Below are 14,178 nucleotides of genomic sequence, written 5' to 3' on the forward strand. Positions count from 1 at the left end.
CCAAGAGTGTCTTTCATCTCACTGTGCTGTTAATCTGCAGCATTTAATGACCAACTTGACGCTATCATAAAAATTCATCTCTAGCTTCTATGCATTTTTAAAGAAACACTTCCCTTTGAGCAGTAGTGTATTTGTGTTGCCTTGAAAGAGTGGGTGGTCTATAAAAGACTAAGTGGCAGGTATTTTTTTTTGCTAATAAACTTGTTAACTGTTTCGCTACGAATCCGATTTTGCATAAACTTCTTTCTCCTGTGAAATAACTCCCCTCCCCTTCTCCTTAGGATCCTCAGTAATGAAAGCATGCCTACTTTAAGAAAAACATCTCGTGTGGAGAAGGCAAGTGATTTTATGATATGGTAGCTTGACAGAGTAAATACTCATTTGTCTCCAATATGATGATCTGTAATATATAACGATTGTCCTGTCTACACGAGGATTTTGACAGGTGCAAGTTAAAATGTGTTTCATAACGAAGACACAGAATCATTAAACAAAAGCATAAATGCCTCCCTGAAGAAGCTGCTGTGCAGCAGGGGATACTGGGGGGGTAAGTTGGCTTCCTCCTAAACAAGAAATGTCAGGTGAAGGCTGTGGGCATTTTGATGTGTACAGCTTGTTCATTTATGCTATATGCAGAGGTCCCTGGACAGAAGCAATCAGCCTAATAACCTCAGCCTAAACATCTGTGTGCCTTTTCAAGTGAGCAGCTCTTCCCTGGGAATTTTCTCTACCTCAGAAAGATTTTAAGTGGTCATGCAATTCTTTGTTGCTTGCCACAGTGCTCTTGCCCCTTCCCAACCACAAAATTCCCCAATCCCGAAAAGCTCTATATCCCACTGCCTAACTGCTGAAGGACTAAGGAAAAGGAGCCTCAAAACCATGTGTATTACTGCATCAGCTACTGACTGCTGATCAAAAAATCCTGAAAAACAGTGAAAAATTTAGAAGACAGTCATATTCGGTATCTGTAAAGTGGCAAGCAAGTTGGGGGTAATCAGAATGGAAGATGCCCTGAATGTAGTTGTTGTAATATGGAAAATGAATTAATTGGATAAACCCCAAAAACACAGGAGTAAAGGAGGGTGAGAGGATTTCAAGTAAGGCTGAAAAGAAACTGCTTAAAATTTGAAATATTTTACGCTACAATAACAGTGCATACCCCTTTTGACATCAAGTCAGACTTTCTGCCCAGCTACTAGATATGAAATTACAGAATAGGTAAATTAGAAAGAATTCTAAGAACTGTATTATCTAAAATAATAAGTACTTGGGCTTAAGATGGGGCTTTTGCATAACTGGATTTTACACTGTCTTGCTGCTCAGGTGGAATATGGATGATCATTTTCTAAGTGCTACCTTATATTTCCCACCTATAAATTGCCATGAATGATGTGAATATTCTTGGTAGACTATGCCTGCTCCACACTTAGCATTTTGCCCTTCAGGAGCAGCAAAGTGATATTCTCTGCCAGGCTAGATTGCTTTGGACAATGAACCATTGAGACTGACCATGTTTTCAGGTGGCGTTTTCTCACCTGACAAGAACGAGTAGGTTGATATTTATGACTTCAAAACATGAATTCTGTAAAACACTGCAAGGTGTGGGTGGCCATGGGGCACAATACTGAAAAAAAAGCAATATGTGATCCATTTCACAGTAGTAATTCCAGTGTTGTTTCCTTGCTATGTAAATTAATGTCTATACATCAACAGTGTGGTAGTGAATGGATTTTGATTACTCCATTGTTCCAGGTCAAAATATTGCTCTGAAGACATACTTTTGTTATTATAAAGGCTAGAAATGTAAACGAGCATCACCTCACTTGAAGGTGTTGGGACAACTTGGGAATGCGCTGCCCTGAAGAAGTCACAGACTAGGCACAGGCTAGGACATCACAGCTGACTGAAGACATACCGCACACGAGAAACAGTAGATTGTATTGAACTCCAAAATTATTTGTCTTGAAATATAGTGAACTGAAGTCACATGGGTTTTTTTCTGTCCTTCAGACTGAGAATACCATTTTAACATAGTACAGAGTACCTGAATTTAACCCAAAATAAGAGAAATTCCTGGCAGTGACAGTGGGAATTTAAGATTCCAGAAGACAAGAAAAACGAAAAAAAAAACCCAAAACCAAACAACCTGAAAAACTTCTTAAAGTCTTCCTTTTTTTTTTTTACTTGTTATCAAAGTAATGAAAAGTGATTCTTACTTAATCCTATTTTAAATAGTTTTGAAAAGTTCAGTTTAATTGCTAGTTTGTGATATTACTCATGATAATAAAGCCCAAACCAAAAATGCAGGGGCATGTGGTAGTTTCTGTCTCCTAATTTCTTTTTGAACTTTCAGTAAACTACTTCTTTCCTATCTCTGGAGAAAATATCTGTGAATTATGATGACATCTCTTGGCAAGTGCTCTCTTCAGAATCATGTAGCTGTCAAAATATGTGATGAAGTCAAATGGCCTCAAGGGAGGAAAATGTCATTCGTTTGTCATCATGACAAGTGATATACCTCTGTGAGATAGTCTAACAGATTAAAGCTTATCACATGAATCAGGAAACTTACTTTAATGATCGAACTTCGTCACTTCACAGTCTACCAGCTGTGTCCTTCTTCCTCCCTTTCTTCCTTGCTTTGCATTTCCGCCAAGACAGTTTCACTGGTTCTGTCAACATGAGATCTCCACCTGAGATCCAGCCAGACAGCAAAACACCCTGCTATTTCCTTGCGGACACTGACACTGACGGTATTTAAAAAAGCTCAATGATTGGAGTCAGGCAGGATACCTCTGTCATGCACCATATGCCATGTCACCCACTGGGTACTGATCTAAGAGCTGATCATGTCTGGAGAAGGGAATCAAGTTAGGCTCCTCTGGAAGTTGATCCTAGCGCTGCTTTTCTTGGATTCAACAGCTCTGTGGCAGGAACAGCGAAAAATCTGTGGTGAGGTTGTTGCCAGTATAAAATCACAGTGCTGGTCCAGTGTTGCTTGTTTGTTTGTTGAGATTCACTAAGATCCAGGGTAAAAGCTGGTTTAAGTTGCTGGGTACAGTGTTCAAAAAGATCTGTGTACCTCACAATACCCAGGCTTTTCGGTAAGGAAAAACAGAAAGATATGAAAATTTTGGTGTGAAGGAGGGTGACTGAATCCAGCTTTCCCCTTGGAGCAGGACTACCCCCAACACTATATCAGGGCAGCCTTGCCTTCATTTGGTCAAGCCTTGAAAACCTCCCTGGTGAGTCAGTCCAGGCTTGCATCATCCTCTGCACCTTCCAACAGGGTTTCCTTTTGACTGCCCTGAATCTCTCAAGGTGCAGCCTGTGGCCATTGCCCCTTGTTATATCACCTGCAACTGATGGCAAGAGTTCTTTGTAATTCCCTTCAAATATTTGTAAGCTGTAACTAGAGCATTCCAGCCTTGTCTTTGCCTGACCAGAAAAGCCCAGCTCCCTCACCCTCTCTCACCACCTTGATAACATTAAACTCTTCAGGACTGAGCTATCCGAAACAGAACTAAAAGACTAGGCAGTTTTGAGAATTTAATCTATAGCTGTATGCTGTCAGTAGCTGTTTTGTGTATGTTGCCTAGTTTTGTTTTCCCAAGTGGAAGACAGAAAAGAAAAGGAGGTGCTAAGTCTGAGATGCTGATATAGAAAATGGATATTTCTGCTATGCAGGGACAAAAGGTGATTGCATGAACAGTGGTGGAGAAAAGGTGTGCTCCTCAGTGAAACGTCTGCTCTGTATGCTGTGCTAACAGTTGAGCTGGGTGGAAATGTTGGCTTTGCTTGAAACTCCTCACTGTCCAGAAGTGCTTCCCAGAGGAGCTGTACCTCACTTCAGAGATGTTGCAGGATTGCTAACAGCAGCTGTGGTGTACAGGGATGCTCTGTTTCTGTGCTGCCTGTGGTGTTCTGTGCTGATGTGCTTTGACCTAGGTCTCACCTCCTTACACACTGAAGCTGTAGGTTGGAAAAGAAATAAAGTTAAAAAAATTCCCATTGAGATCTTTCTCTGTGTTCTTGCAAACCAAGTATATGATAGTAATAAATAACACCATCCTTGTCATGTCCAGAAGATCAGTCATTCTTGCCTGTGTACCACAGGAGGAACAGAAGCTCATTGTCCCCATGCTCTGCTACTGCCAGCAACCAGGCTGTGTGCCTCAGCTGATTAAGCAGGAGCATCCTGATGCCTCTGCTGAGATCCCAGAGACTGAGTTCAGACCCCAGAGATACTGTAGTGTGAAATAAAATTTATAACAGCAAATAATGAGGAGAGGTGCAAGGATGGGCCTGCAGGCATACAGCTTGTTTATACTGAAGCTAACCTTAGAAATTATATTCCCAGTACTCTTACTGTTCCATACTGTCTTCTTCATTAAGTTCCTTTACATAAATGCAGGGTTGTATTTGTTGCTTACATAACCACACAGAGCTCAGCAGGATTACACCAGCAGAAAGTTTTGCCTGGAGAAGGGGGTAATTGGCAAAAACCATATTCATGCAACGTTATGGTTTACTGCCTGCAAAATGCCTTGAGGTCCTCCAGTGGTGTCTGTATCAGTGCAATATATTATCATTAACTACACTCTGGTGAACACTGTAATTCAGAAGAAAGCTGAGCACTAACTGCCAATGTCTCACAGCTTACAGCATCTGCTTGTTTGTTCCCATCTCAAGCAGTGCTTGCATGGTCACTTACGTGTTCAGCTTTGCTCTTATCCACCACTTTGGCAGCAGAGCAACAAAGCTGCAATAAACTTGAATTGTGCATCTAAGTGCTGGGTCTTCTGTCCACAATTACTTGGTAGGTGTCAAGTACTGCAGTAACATGGGTTCAGCAACCTGTTCAAGACTATATGTGTCTTGACGTGTTTCTGAGCTTACATGTGCCTGAGCCACCAGAATTTTTCACTACAGATAGGTGTGAGTGAAAGAATTTGCATGAAGGAAAGGAAGGCTGTAAATCTGCAGTTTGCCACACAGAAATGTAAATTTCCTTTTGCAGCGCTTTGTATAGACACATCCTCAATTTGGTATAAAGCATGCTTGGATCATTCTGGTATCAGAAAGCTGCTTGGATGGGGGACTTGCTGGCTGGGTACAAGGAGCCAGACAAAGTGCAAACCTTGGACATCTGGCAAGGCAGAGGTAGCTTGATCCATATGGATCTTTCTTATATGAAAGCCTGGCAACAGTTATTTGAACAAGTGTAAGCTGATCCACCTGCAAAGCATTGGGTGAGTTCGTAGCAGTCCCAGCCTTCTTAAGTGATGGCTACAACTGCTGGCTGCGTGTGGAGAGTGCTCATCCATGTGAGATGTTTCGTTGTGTTGCAGTGAAAACGCTACAAAGCAGTGCTTGTGGCCAGCAAGGGATGGAGGTGGTCAGAGGCAGAGCCCTGAGCCACTGTGGTTGTACACTGTGCTGGGCAGCGGTTGTGGTGAGAGAAGCAGTAATGGCCGTGGGAAGGGGAATAGGTGGGAGAGGGAGAGTCAGCTCCAGCTGAGGTGTGAAACATGGCATGGATGAGGATCAGCTTCAGAAAAGCAGAGGAATCCTCTGCCATGAAAACAGAGGAGGCAGCTGCCGTGGGGTGCTCTGCCTGCGAAGTTAGTGCCAACAGCAGAGAGGTGACAACCCTGCCTTTTGGATCTCTCTTACACGAAGGTACGCCGAACCGGGGCTGCCTGTGGGAACGGAGCTAACAGAGCAGGTGTTTAAGACAAGGGTTTGACTTAGCCCTGTAGCTGAAAAGCCTCTATTATGCAAGGTAAAAATCTTCAGGAGGAAGATGTGGAAACTGCAGGAGGCAGGTGGCTGGTCTGAGGGGTGAATGATAAAGACAAAAGAAACGTGAAAGGGGGGAGGCGATGCGGAGCACATGGGGGTGTTAAGATATTCGAGGCCTGTGGTACATCCTAACTTTTAACAGCCTGGCAGAGGCACGGAATCAGGCTTCCCCAAGGCAGGGATGCTTTGGGGTGCAGAGCGCATGCAAGGGCGGGAGGAAGCTCTGTGAAGGGCTTGCTGCAGCCTGTTGAGTTCCACAGGGTGCCATTCCAGCTGCAGGAAATTTACTACTGACATAGGCTATGGAAAAAATAATGAGTGTTTGCAAAGGCTAAGAGGTGGCCTGGGGCACTGCATGGTACCCAAAACTGTCTTCACTCTACCCCCGCCACCCCCTCAAAATGGGACTCATTTCAAGATTGCTGTTGTCATTTTAAGCTGTAAGAATCTTACCTTTAACAGATTAGTAAAATTGTGTACAAAGAGACAAAGTGAAGCTTGGGAAAAAGAAGTATGGAGCGATCCCTGACCAAGTATTACAGCTGTAAAGCTCAAAGAGATTTCACAGGTCTATTCTGAAGATTTATATGTTTAGAGTTTTACTGGCTTTCACGATCAGAAATGGCAAAAACCCCTCTGTGTTCCTGCACAAATCTTCTGTAAGGACTGTGCAAACTAAGATTTTCAGGCATGGCTGGTGAAAGCAGTGTCTCAGCTGCTGGGTCCCCTTCACACTTTGAAAGGATTGCTATTTCAGTACTCAGCACTCACCCTTGCCACCCTTACCACATCCACTCAAAAATAGGTATAAGAGACGCCTGTCTGAGCACCTCAAATCATCCTGTTTACAAATGTAGTCCATAGGCATTGGGAAATACACATGCAAGAGCTTCTCATTTTTTGGCTTAGGGAGTAATCCTGTGAGCCTGGCAGGATGTCCAAGGCTGATAGCTTGGAGAGGGCTGCATGGCTTGCTGTGCACGGAGGCAGGCCATGCACCTGCCTCTGCTGGTGAGGTGACCTCGGCCATAGAGACCCCGGTTTGCTTCGATCTGCAACTTGGGGCCATAGCCTTCCTAACATGGCAGCAAGTGGCTTGGTACGGGCTGCTTACCCTGCCACTCCGCCAGCCCCGAGAGGGAGTTTATAGCTAGCTCTCATCAGTCTGTGCTATTTCGCAACTTCACAAAGACTCCCCCAGATTGCCTTTATACCACTGTTTTGAGTAGTAGAAAAGCAATTTCTGCAGAATTAAATGGCCTGAAAATGTTCCCAGCATACTTGGAGGAGTTGGCCTAGTATTTTATCCACACGACAGGTTAAGTAAATATTTTCTGGATTTACTTTTTAATTGAAACAAGCGGGGCTGGGGAAAAGGACAGAAAAGGTAAGCCAGCAGGTTGCCTTGCCTTTGGGATGCCCTGTTTTGCCAAGCAGAACTGCCCCATGCAGACCGGTTGCTGCTGCCAGGTGGCATTGCCCTTGACATTGCTGTGTTGTCATGCTGTTCCTTGGCAAGGTCGTTCTTGATGCTTTTTTTCCCAAGTGTACCCATTCCTCCATCTCCCCTTTAGTCAGAGATCCTGGTATTTTTCAGGCACTCCACTCCTCATCCTCATTATCTTCTTTTCCACAGCAAGCTTACAATTTCACTGACTGACTTTTCTACGTAATACTGAAGCTGTCAAGAGCAGTATAAAGTACCCCCACCCACATCCTCAGGTGAATTAGGAGAGGATAGTGAAGGTGCCTCTTTTCTTGGCAGTCACTGGACGAAAATCTCTCTTGTGAAAGGGCTTTGGGGCTCTAAACTCTTTTGGACCTGTCCATGAACAGCAAACTTCAGCTACAGGGGATATCTGCTTTCAGATGTTGCTATATGCTAAAGATAACCAAAAGTAAATTTGATGGAGAGAAATGTTTTACAGCAACAATTAAGCCTGCTATTCTTGAATTTCTCAACTGAAAAGCCTGTCATTGCAAATAGCTGGTGTAATTGCCAGCTTATAGTACTGACATGGCCCAGAGCAAATTCAGTGATGGCACTGAGCATTCAGAGCCTTTTCAGCAAGAGAAGACCTTCTGATTTCATTTCCTCCAACACCCCACAATAAATTTCTTCTGTTAACTGATGTTTTGGACAGTTGAATGACAGTAAAAGATTTTACATTGAACCACAGCCCAGATAAGTATGGACTGCATCTGAATTGTCAAATTATGGCTATTTGTCAAAGGAAAAGGCTTGAAACGCTTACATATCTGCTGTACTTAGTAACAATGCATGTGAAATCATTTCTATTAGATAGACTGACATTCATACTTTCCAAAGCAGTCGGTAATTAGAACTGAGTGATATTTCCAATGTGCCCGTTAATGATGGCTGCCATCCAAACGTGTCACTTCTGGACATTGACAGATTCATTTGCTAGCAGCACAAATACTGGTTTTTGAGTTGTGAGTGTGTGTTCATGTGGCTCCCTCTTCTCCCATCTCCCCCCAGAGTGGCTTGTAATAATTAAACACTCAAATCCTCATTGAAATAAATAAAAACTGGGGAATCTGCTCCCTTGTGTGCAGTATTTGAAGCACATAGGCTTTCTAGCTGCAGTGCTTTGTAGGGTATCTATCTCAGATGCTGTCCCCCTCCATCCACCGTTTCATGTCAGGTGGTGTCTGCAGCTGGGTAGTGCTGTTCCCTATTTCACTTTTCCTCTCACGGAAGATGACTTGGGGACTCCCCTGCCCCTGGCCCTCAGTTATACAAGTGACCGGGACTTTTTACTTTTGCACACAGATGGAGCACTGTGAGAAAACGGGAATGGCCAGAGGTGAGGTGATCCCCCTGTCCCTTGGCATCCTATGTCACAGCTGAGTGTCTTGGGAGAGAAGGGCCTGAATTTGGCTGTGCCTAAGTATAAAGTCAATCGGTGACACTGATGACCTTTGTATGCAGCAAACCAGCCAGTTAATTGTACAGGTCCCTTCATACCTTAGTTTCTGAACTGGTGATGTTCCCAGTTTGAAACTCAAAGGCTTGTGGAGGGATTTAGGTCCAGTAAAGCTTCCTTATCATGCACCATACATTGAAGTTCTGCAATTCTTCCTCCCAGGAGGATCAAAGCCTATTTTTTAAATAAAAGCAATTTTCTCAAGTGTAAGAGGTGAAAATCTCTAACTAGAGAAATAACAGTGGAAAAATATGTTCAGTGTAGTAAAAAGTTCTCTTGCTCCTGTCAAAATGACTCAGAATTTCTGAGAAGAGCATGCTATACTGAGCACACAGCACTAGGAAAATGTCAAGAAGCAAAGTTAGCCATGTGTTACAAATGAAGCAATAATTAATAGCACATATTCTGCACTCCCTGGCCCTTCCACCTTCCATGATTTTCATTGTCTATGGTTGCAGTCACCAGCCTTAAATTTAATAAGTTACTTCCATCAGAGCCAAACTCGGCTGGTACAGAAATTCGAAGCAGACTAAGTTGCGAAAGGGCATAAAACCTTCAAAGGCATCTCCAACGCATAGTGATTCTGAGCTACACATACAGCAAGGATCAGAGTATTTGCTTGTGGACTGCCTTTAGCTTCATCACTTGGGGCTCACGTACTTAACCTTATGGGTTGTCGAAGTAATGGACTGTGTGAGAGTGGTGTTCAAAACTTTTGAAATCCATGGCACAAACATGGTGGGGTGCCTCCCTTCTCTGTTTCAATCCTTTGAATATTTCAGTGCATATTGTTCCGAAAGGAAAAGTGACATCATCATTACCAGTTTAATAAAAATGAACCGAGATTGGAAAATTCTACGTGCTTACCTGCAGGTATAGACCTGATTTCAAGCATACCAGCTGGATATTTACTAACCACAGGAGTCCTTCTGAAGATGGCACTGTCTTCAGAAAGCTTTACAGTCCTCTGAGGTACAGTCTAAACACTGTTTTCACAACTTGCCAAGAATGAGCTTCTCTTAGGGGCTTCAGCATCTTTGTGTGTTTAATGTTCATCATCACCTGGGTTCTAAGAGCATTCTCATGGCCTTGTTTGGTCTCTCAGGCAGTCCAGAGAGGAAACACTTTTCATCCCTTCTTCATCAGACAATAGGAAAAAAATGAGAGTTTCTAGCATGCTACAGCTATCTGGAGAATCACTGTGGTTTGGATACAGAATAAGCTTGGAGAGTGGATGGTTTGCACTTGGTTTCTCTTTCTCCTACTGTTTTCTAGGCTCTGAGCCATACAGAGCTCCCAAGCTGAGTTTCAGCAGGGACACCTTCTGTATGCAGTACCAGCATTGCAGTAAAGTCCCAGGCTATGGGAGTGCTTGCAATGCTGGGATGCAACTCTTCATGTGGCCCCAGATGAAGCTGCTCCTGCAGCTACCAGGCCTCAAAGGTGAGAGTTATGGCCCTCTTTCCCTTTAGACATGGAAAGAAAGACCTGGATTTTCAAATTTCCTAGTGCAATTTTAAAAGAGCCTGTGGGAGTGTCATAAAGAAAGCTGCCAGGTGGTGAGCACTCTGGGGAAGTTGGTCTCACATGCAGCAGTGTGAGGGATCATCCCACATGAGGGCACAACGGCTTCTCGTTAGAGCAATGAATTGGTGATGGTGTGTTCTGCAAGGCAGCATGGGTTGGGCGGGCTTTGGGAAGTGTCCCTGCTCTGTATTACTGTGTCTTGTTCTGAGAACAGTGCAACCCAGAACAACTTAGAAATTACTTACTTTTGACCTCTTGAGAAATTTGACTTAAAGTTGTGCCCATGTGTGCTTGAAAATGAACTGGGGCAACCTGCTTAACTCTTCCAGTTGGCATTCTGAGTCTGCAATGCAAACTGAAACCAGGTTAGTTCTTCGTGTCATTTTTTTTCTTCTTGTAAGTGCATCATTTATCCCAGGCTAGAAGATTTTTGTATTTCGGGTTACAAGAATGTGCCTGAGGTTTTGGGACCACTTGCTAACATCTGCTACAAATGTATTTTTATTGGCTAAAACATTCAGTCAGTGAGTGTACAGCACTACATTCAGAGTTAAGAAGCTTGCACAAATAACTTACCACGCAGAAAATTTGCACAGGAATGACTTCCACTGGGTGAGGATTAATTTTACTATGTGTTTCTAACCAGTATCCCCTTCTGGAAATCCCCAGTTTATCATTATCTCCTTATCATAAAACTGTGCACAGCACTTAAGGATTGCTTCTGAAATGTCATATTCCAGACTTTTCACAGCAGCAAAACTGTCCTTAAACTCCTTGCAAGAACAAATGCAATGGAGGTTTCTGAGTTTTGGAAGTGAAGGTGGCTTTGGCAAGCTGTTTAAGAATATCCTTAATTTCAATCGTGTTCTTCCTTGCGACCTTTGCCTCTCACAGACATCTGCCGCAGGGAGAGGGAGGATCAGCTGAGTGAGAGCCAGAAGCAGGCTAACCCCATGCCTGAGAAGCACCTTGGAGAAGACTGGGCTGAGTGGAAAGGGAGAGGGCAGTACTAAGGGGAGGAAATCTGGAATTGTGCTGGACCTTCACCAGCTCTGCCGCAACCAGTCAGCAGAAAGGTCTTTGGTTCCTGCCTGGGAGCAAAGACCTTAGCAAGGACAGTGCATTAGTCAGGAAAGGAGGGAAGATCAGGACATGAGAGAGCCTGCTGCTTTCCCAGAGAGGGAGCAGGTGAAAGGGAACAGGGACAAAATGAACGTGGAGGTTGAGGAGGGCTGGCCTCTGGCACTCCTGGGGCACGTTTTTCTGTAGCACCAGGGTCCAAGGAAGTGAAGAGTGCAGCTGCAAAGTCCAAACTGCAAGAGCATAGGGCACGCTGCTTCCCAGCTCAAAGTGACTTGCAGGCAGTTTGCTTGGAGGTGTCTGCATGGTCTTCCAGCACTATTGCCTCTAGGGAAGCAGGTATTTATGCACAGACATCTCTGTACCACTAAAACAGTTATGTCCATGCTCAGAGGTCGTTGTGTCCTGGAGGGGGGTCTAAGTTCCAGCCCACGAGTAGAGAGCAGCTTGAGTGTATGACAAAAACAAGGTTGTGCCTTGCTTTCACAGCACATTCCCTCGGTGGCGTGGATTGCCCTTACAGTCAGTCAACAGCAACTGACAAACCCCCAAAACAAGAAAAGTTGAATAGTGACCAGGACAACTTCTGCAAACTGGTGCCAGTGTGTTTTATCCTCACCCCCTTGGAGACACTGTTCACCTAGGATCCTGGATCACGGTCCCAGAATAAAATAAGGAGATGGGTCCTTACTCTGAAGGTTAATAATTATGTGTTTCTGGAGCCACTGTCCTTTTACTGCACCCTGGTCACAGTGCAACTATTTTATTTATGAGTTTTGTCAACTAGAGGCAGCTGTTTTTAGAGGTAAGGGGGTCAATGAGAAAAATTAAAAAGTGGCACATTGCCCTGCTTTCAATCTTCAGATTAACTCTTGGTCTTAACTCCATGTTTTTCACGGTTTGGTTTTGGTTTTGGGTTTTTTTTTTGTTTGTTTGGTTTGTTTTGTTTTTTAATCTAGTTGCTGCATGTTCTAAATACTGCAGTGAGGTGTTTGTAGTGTAGGAGGTACTTTTCTGTTACCGGAAACTTCTGGGATAATCCCTCTGAGGCCAGTATTGTTCCAAATTCAGGAGAGTCAGCAAACAGGAATGTCATCTGCCCAGTCATTGTCAAATGCTGAAAAATTCATATCCTTTTATCACTGCAATGTATCTGGCCCTCTGTATCTTTTCTGAGACCTGGCAGATGGCATATATATTATTTATGTATTTATTTTCTTTTTACAGTGCATGCTTTTATCATCACTTTTTCCAGGTTAGCTGTATGTCACCTGAGCAACAAAATGGGATACTTCTCATTTTGGCCTCTTGGAGGCTGACTCTCTCTATCCAGCTGCATTAGACTCATACTGATATGAACTTCAGAAAGAAAAAAACAGTTAGATCTACAGGGCCCGTGTGAGATTGGGTATGTGTTGTGCCAGACACTGTACAAAGTGAGAAACCATCGCTTCTGTGAGGATAAGGAGGGAAGGGAGAGTCACGATTGCACGTGATGGGCAGAGATGGGGTGGAGGTCTTTTGTTTCCAAACATGTGCTCTGACTGCTTCCCCACTGCTGTCCCACAGCGTTCAGCTCGGTAGCCAGAAGGATGTACGGGACTGCTGGAAGCCATTAGAGGCCTTAGGACAATAAGAAGGAGCAAATGAATTCCCCAGGTTACTTACATGCCCTGTTCCGCAGTCTCCAAGAGGAAGGGAGAAATATCATAACTTGATAATCAGCATGCTCAACCGGTAAAGAGGCTGGTTACAGAGGGGGAAAGGGAAGCCAGCTAGGGCGTCAGTAGAAACACAGTGTGCACAATGAACCGCTCAGAAACAACAAAGAAGTCAAGCATTTGGAAATCTCAAAGAGGATATAGCTCATTAGGGCATTTTACTACAGTACTTTGTGGCACAGCCCTTCAATGAAGGTGGTTTTTTCATGGGTTTTTTCCCATGAAATCCAAAGAAGTGGTTTTTTCATGGGCAATTGAAGAGAATTTTAGTACTGAACGTGTTATCATCTGAGAAGCTGCCTCTGCAGGCTGGACAGGAGCTGTGTTCAGAGCTGCCAGGGGGAAATCTTCCCCTCCACCTTCCCAGTTCAAGTTCTGGTTCCTATGTAAGGTGGGGCATACCAAAAGATGTACCTCTTGTTTCCAAATCAAGAGGCCTCATGATAATCTTCCCTAGGTAGCGAGGTACACAGTCTTGTGTTTATAAACAATGTTGCATCTGAATACGTCTGCAAGTACTTGTGCTTGCGAAAGAGGTAGATACAATATATGAAAGCGAATCCAAATATGAATACAGTAATAGATTTGATGGGATGGAGAAAACGTGTTCCCGTTCCAACATCACTCCAGTGTGGTTAAATTGCATGCATTAGTAATACAGTAGGGATCCTGCTTCCACCCTCCTGCTTTGGGGAAGAGATTTTCAAAGGGCTCATCACCGCCACAGTTTCATTGAGAAAGAGGTGTTGACAGAATAAGAACTACCTTACAATTCATAAAGAAACTATTTCTATTTCCCCTTTGCTAGCAGTGCTTCTGTAGTCTTAAAGGAGCAGAACCAACACCACACTTGCTCTTCAAAAATACAAGAAAATGGATAAAGTAACAGTTTTTAAGTCATCTTCTGGTCCCTTCAAACTCTCACATTTGCTTTTCAACATCTCTTTTTCCATGGCTCTGGGAATATTTACAGTCTTCCTAACATAAAATGTAATCATGGCTGTCACTGCTGCCACAAGCGCAGGAGTTCCCTGAATTTGCTGTTCAATGTTTAATATCAGCACACATGTGGAAAAAAAGATCATATTCCATTATTA

The sequence above is a fragment of the Mycteria americana genome, chromosome Z, assembly GCF_035582795.1.
Source record: "Mycteria americana isolate JAX WOST 10 ecotype Jacksonville Zoo and Gardens chromosome Z, USCA_MyAme_1.0, whole genome shotgun sequence".
Classification (NCBI taxonomy): Eukaryota; Metazoa; Chordata; class Aves; order Ciconiiformes; family Ciconiidae; genus Mycteria; species Mycteria americana.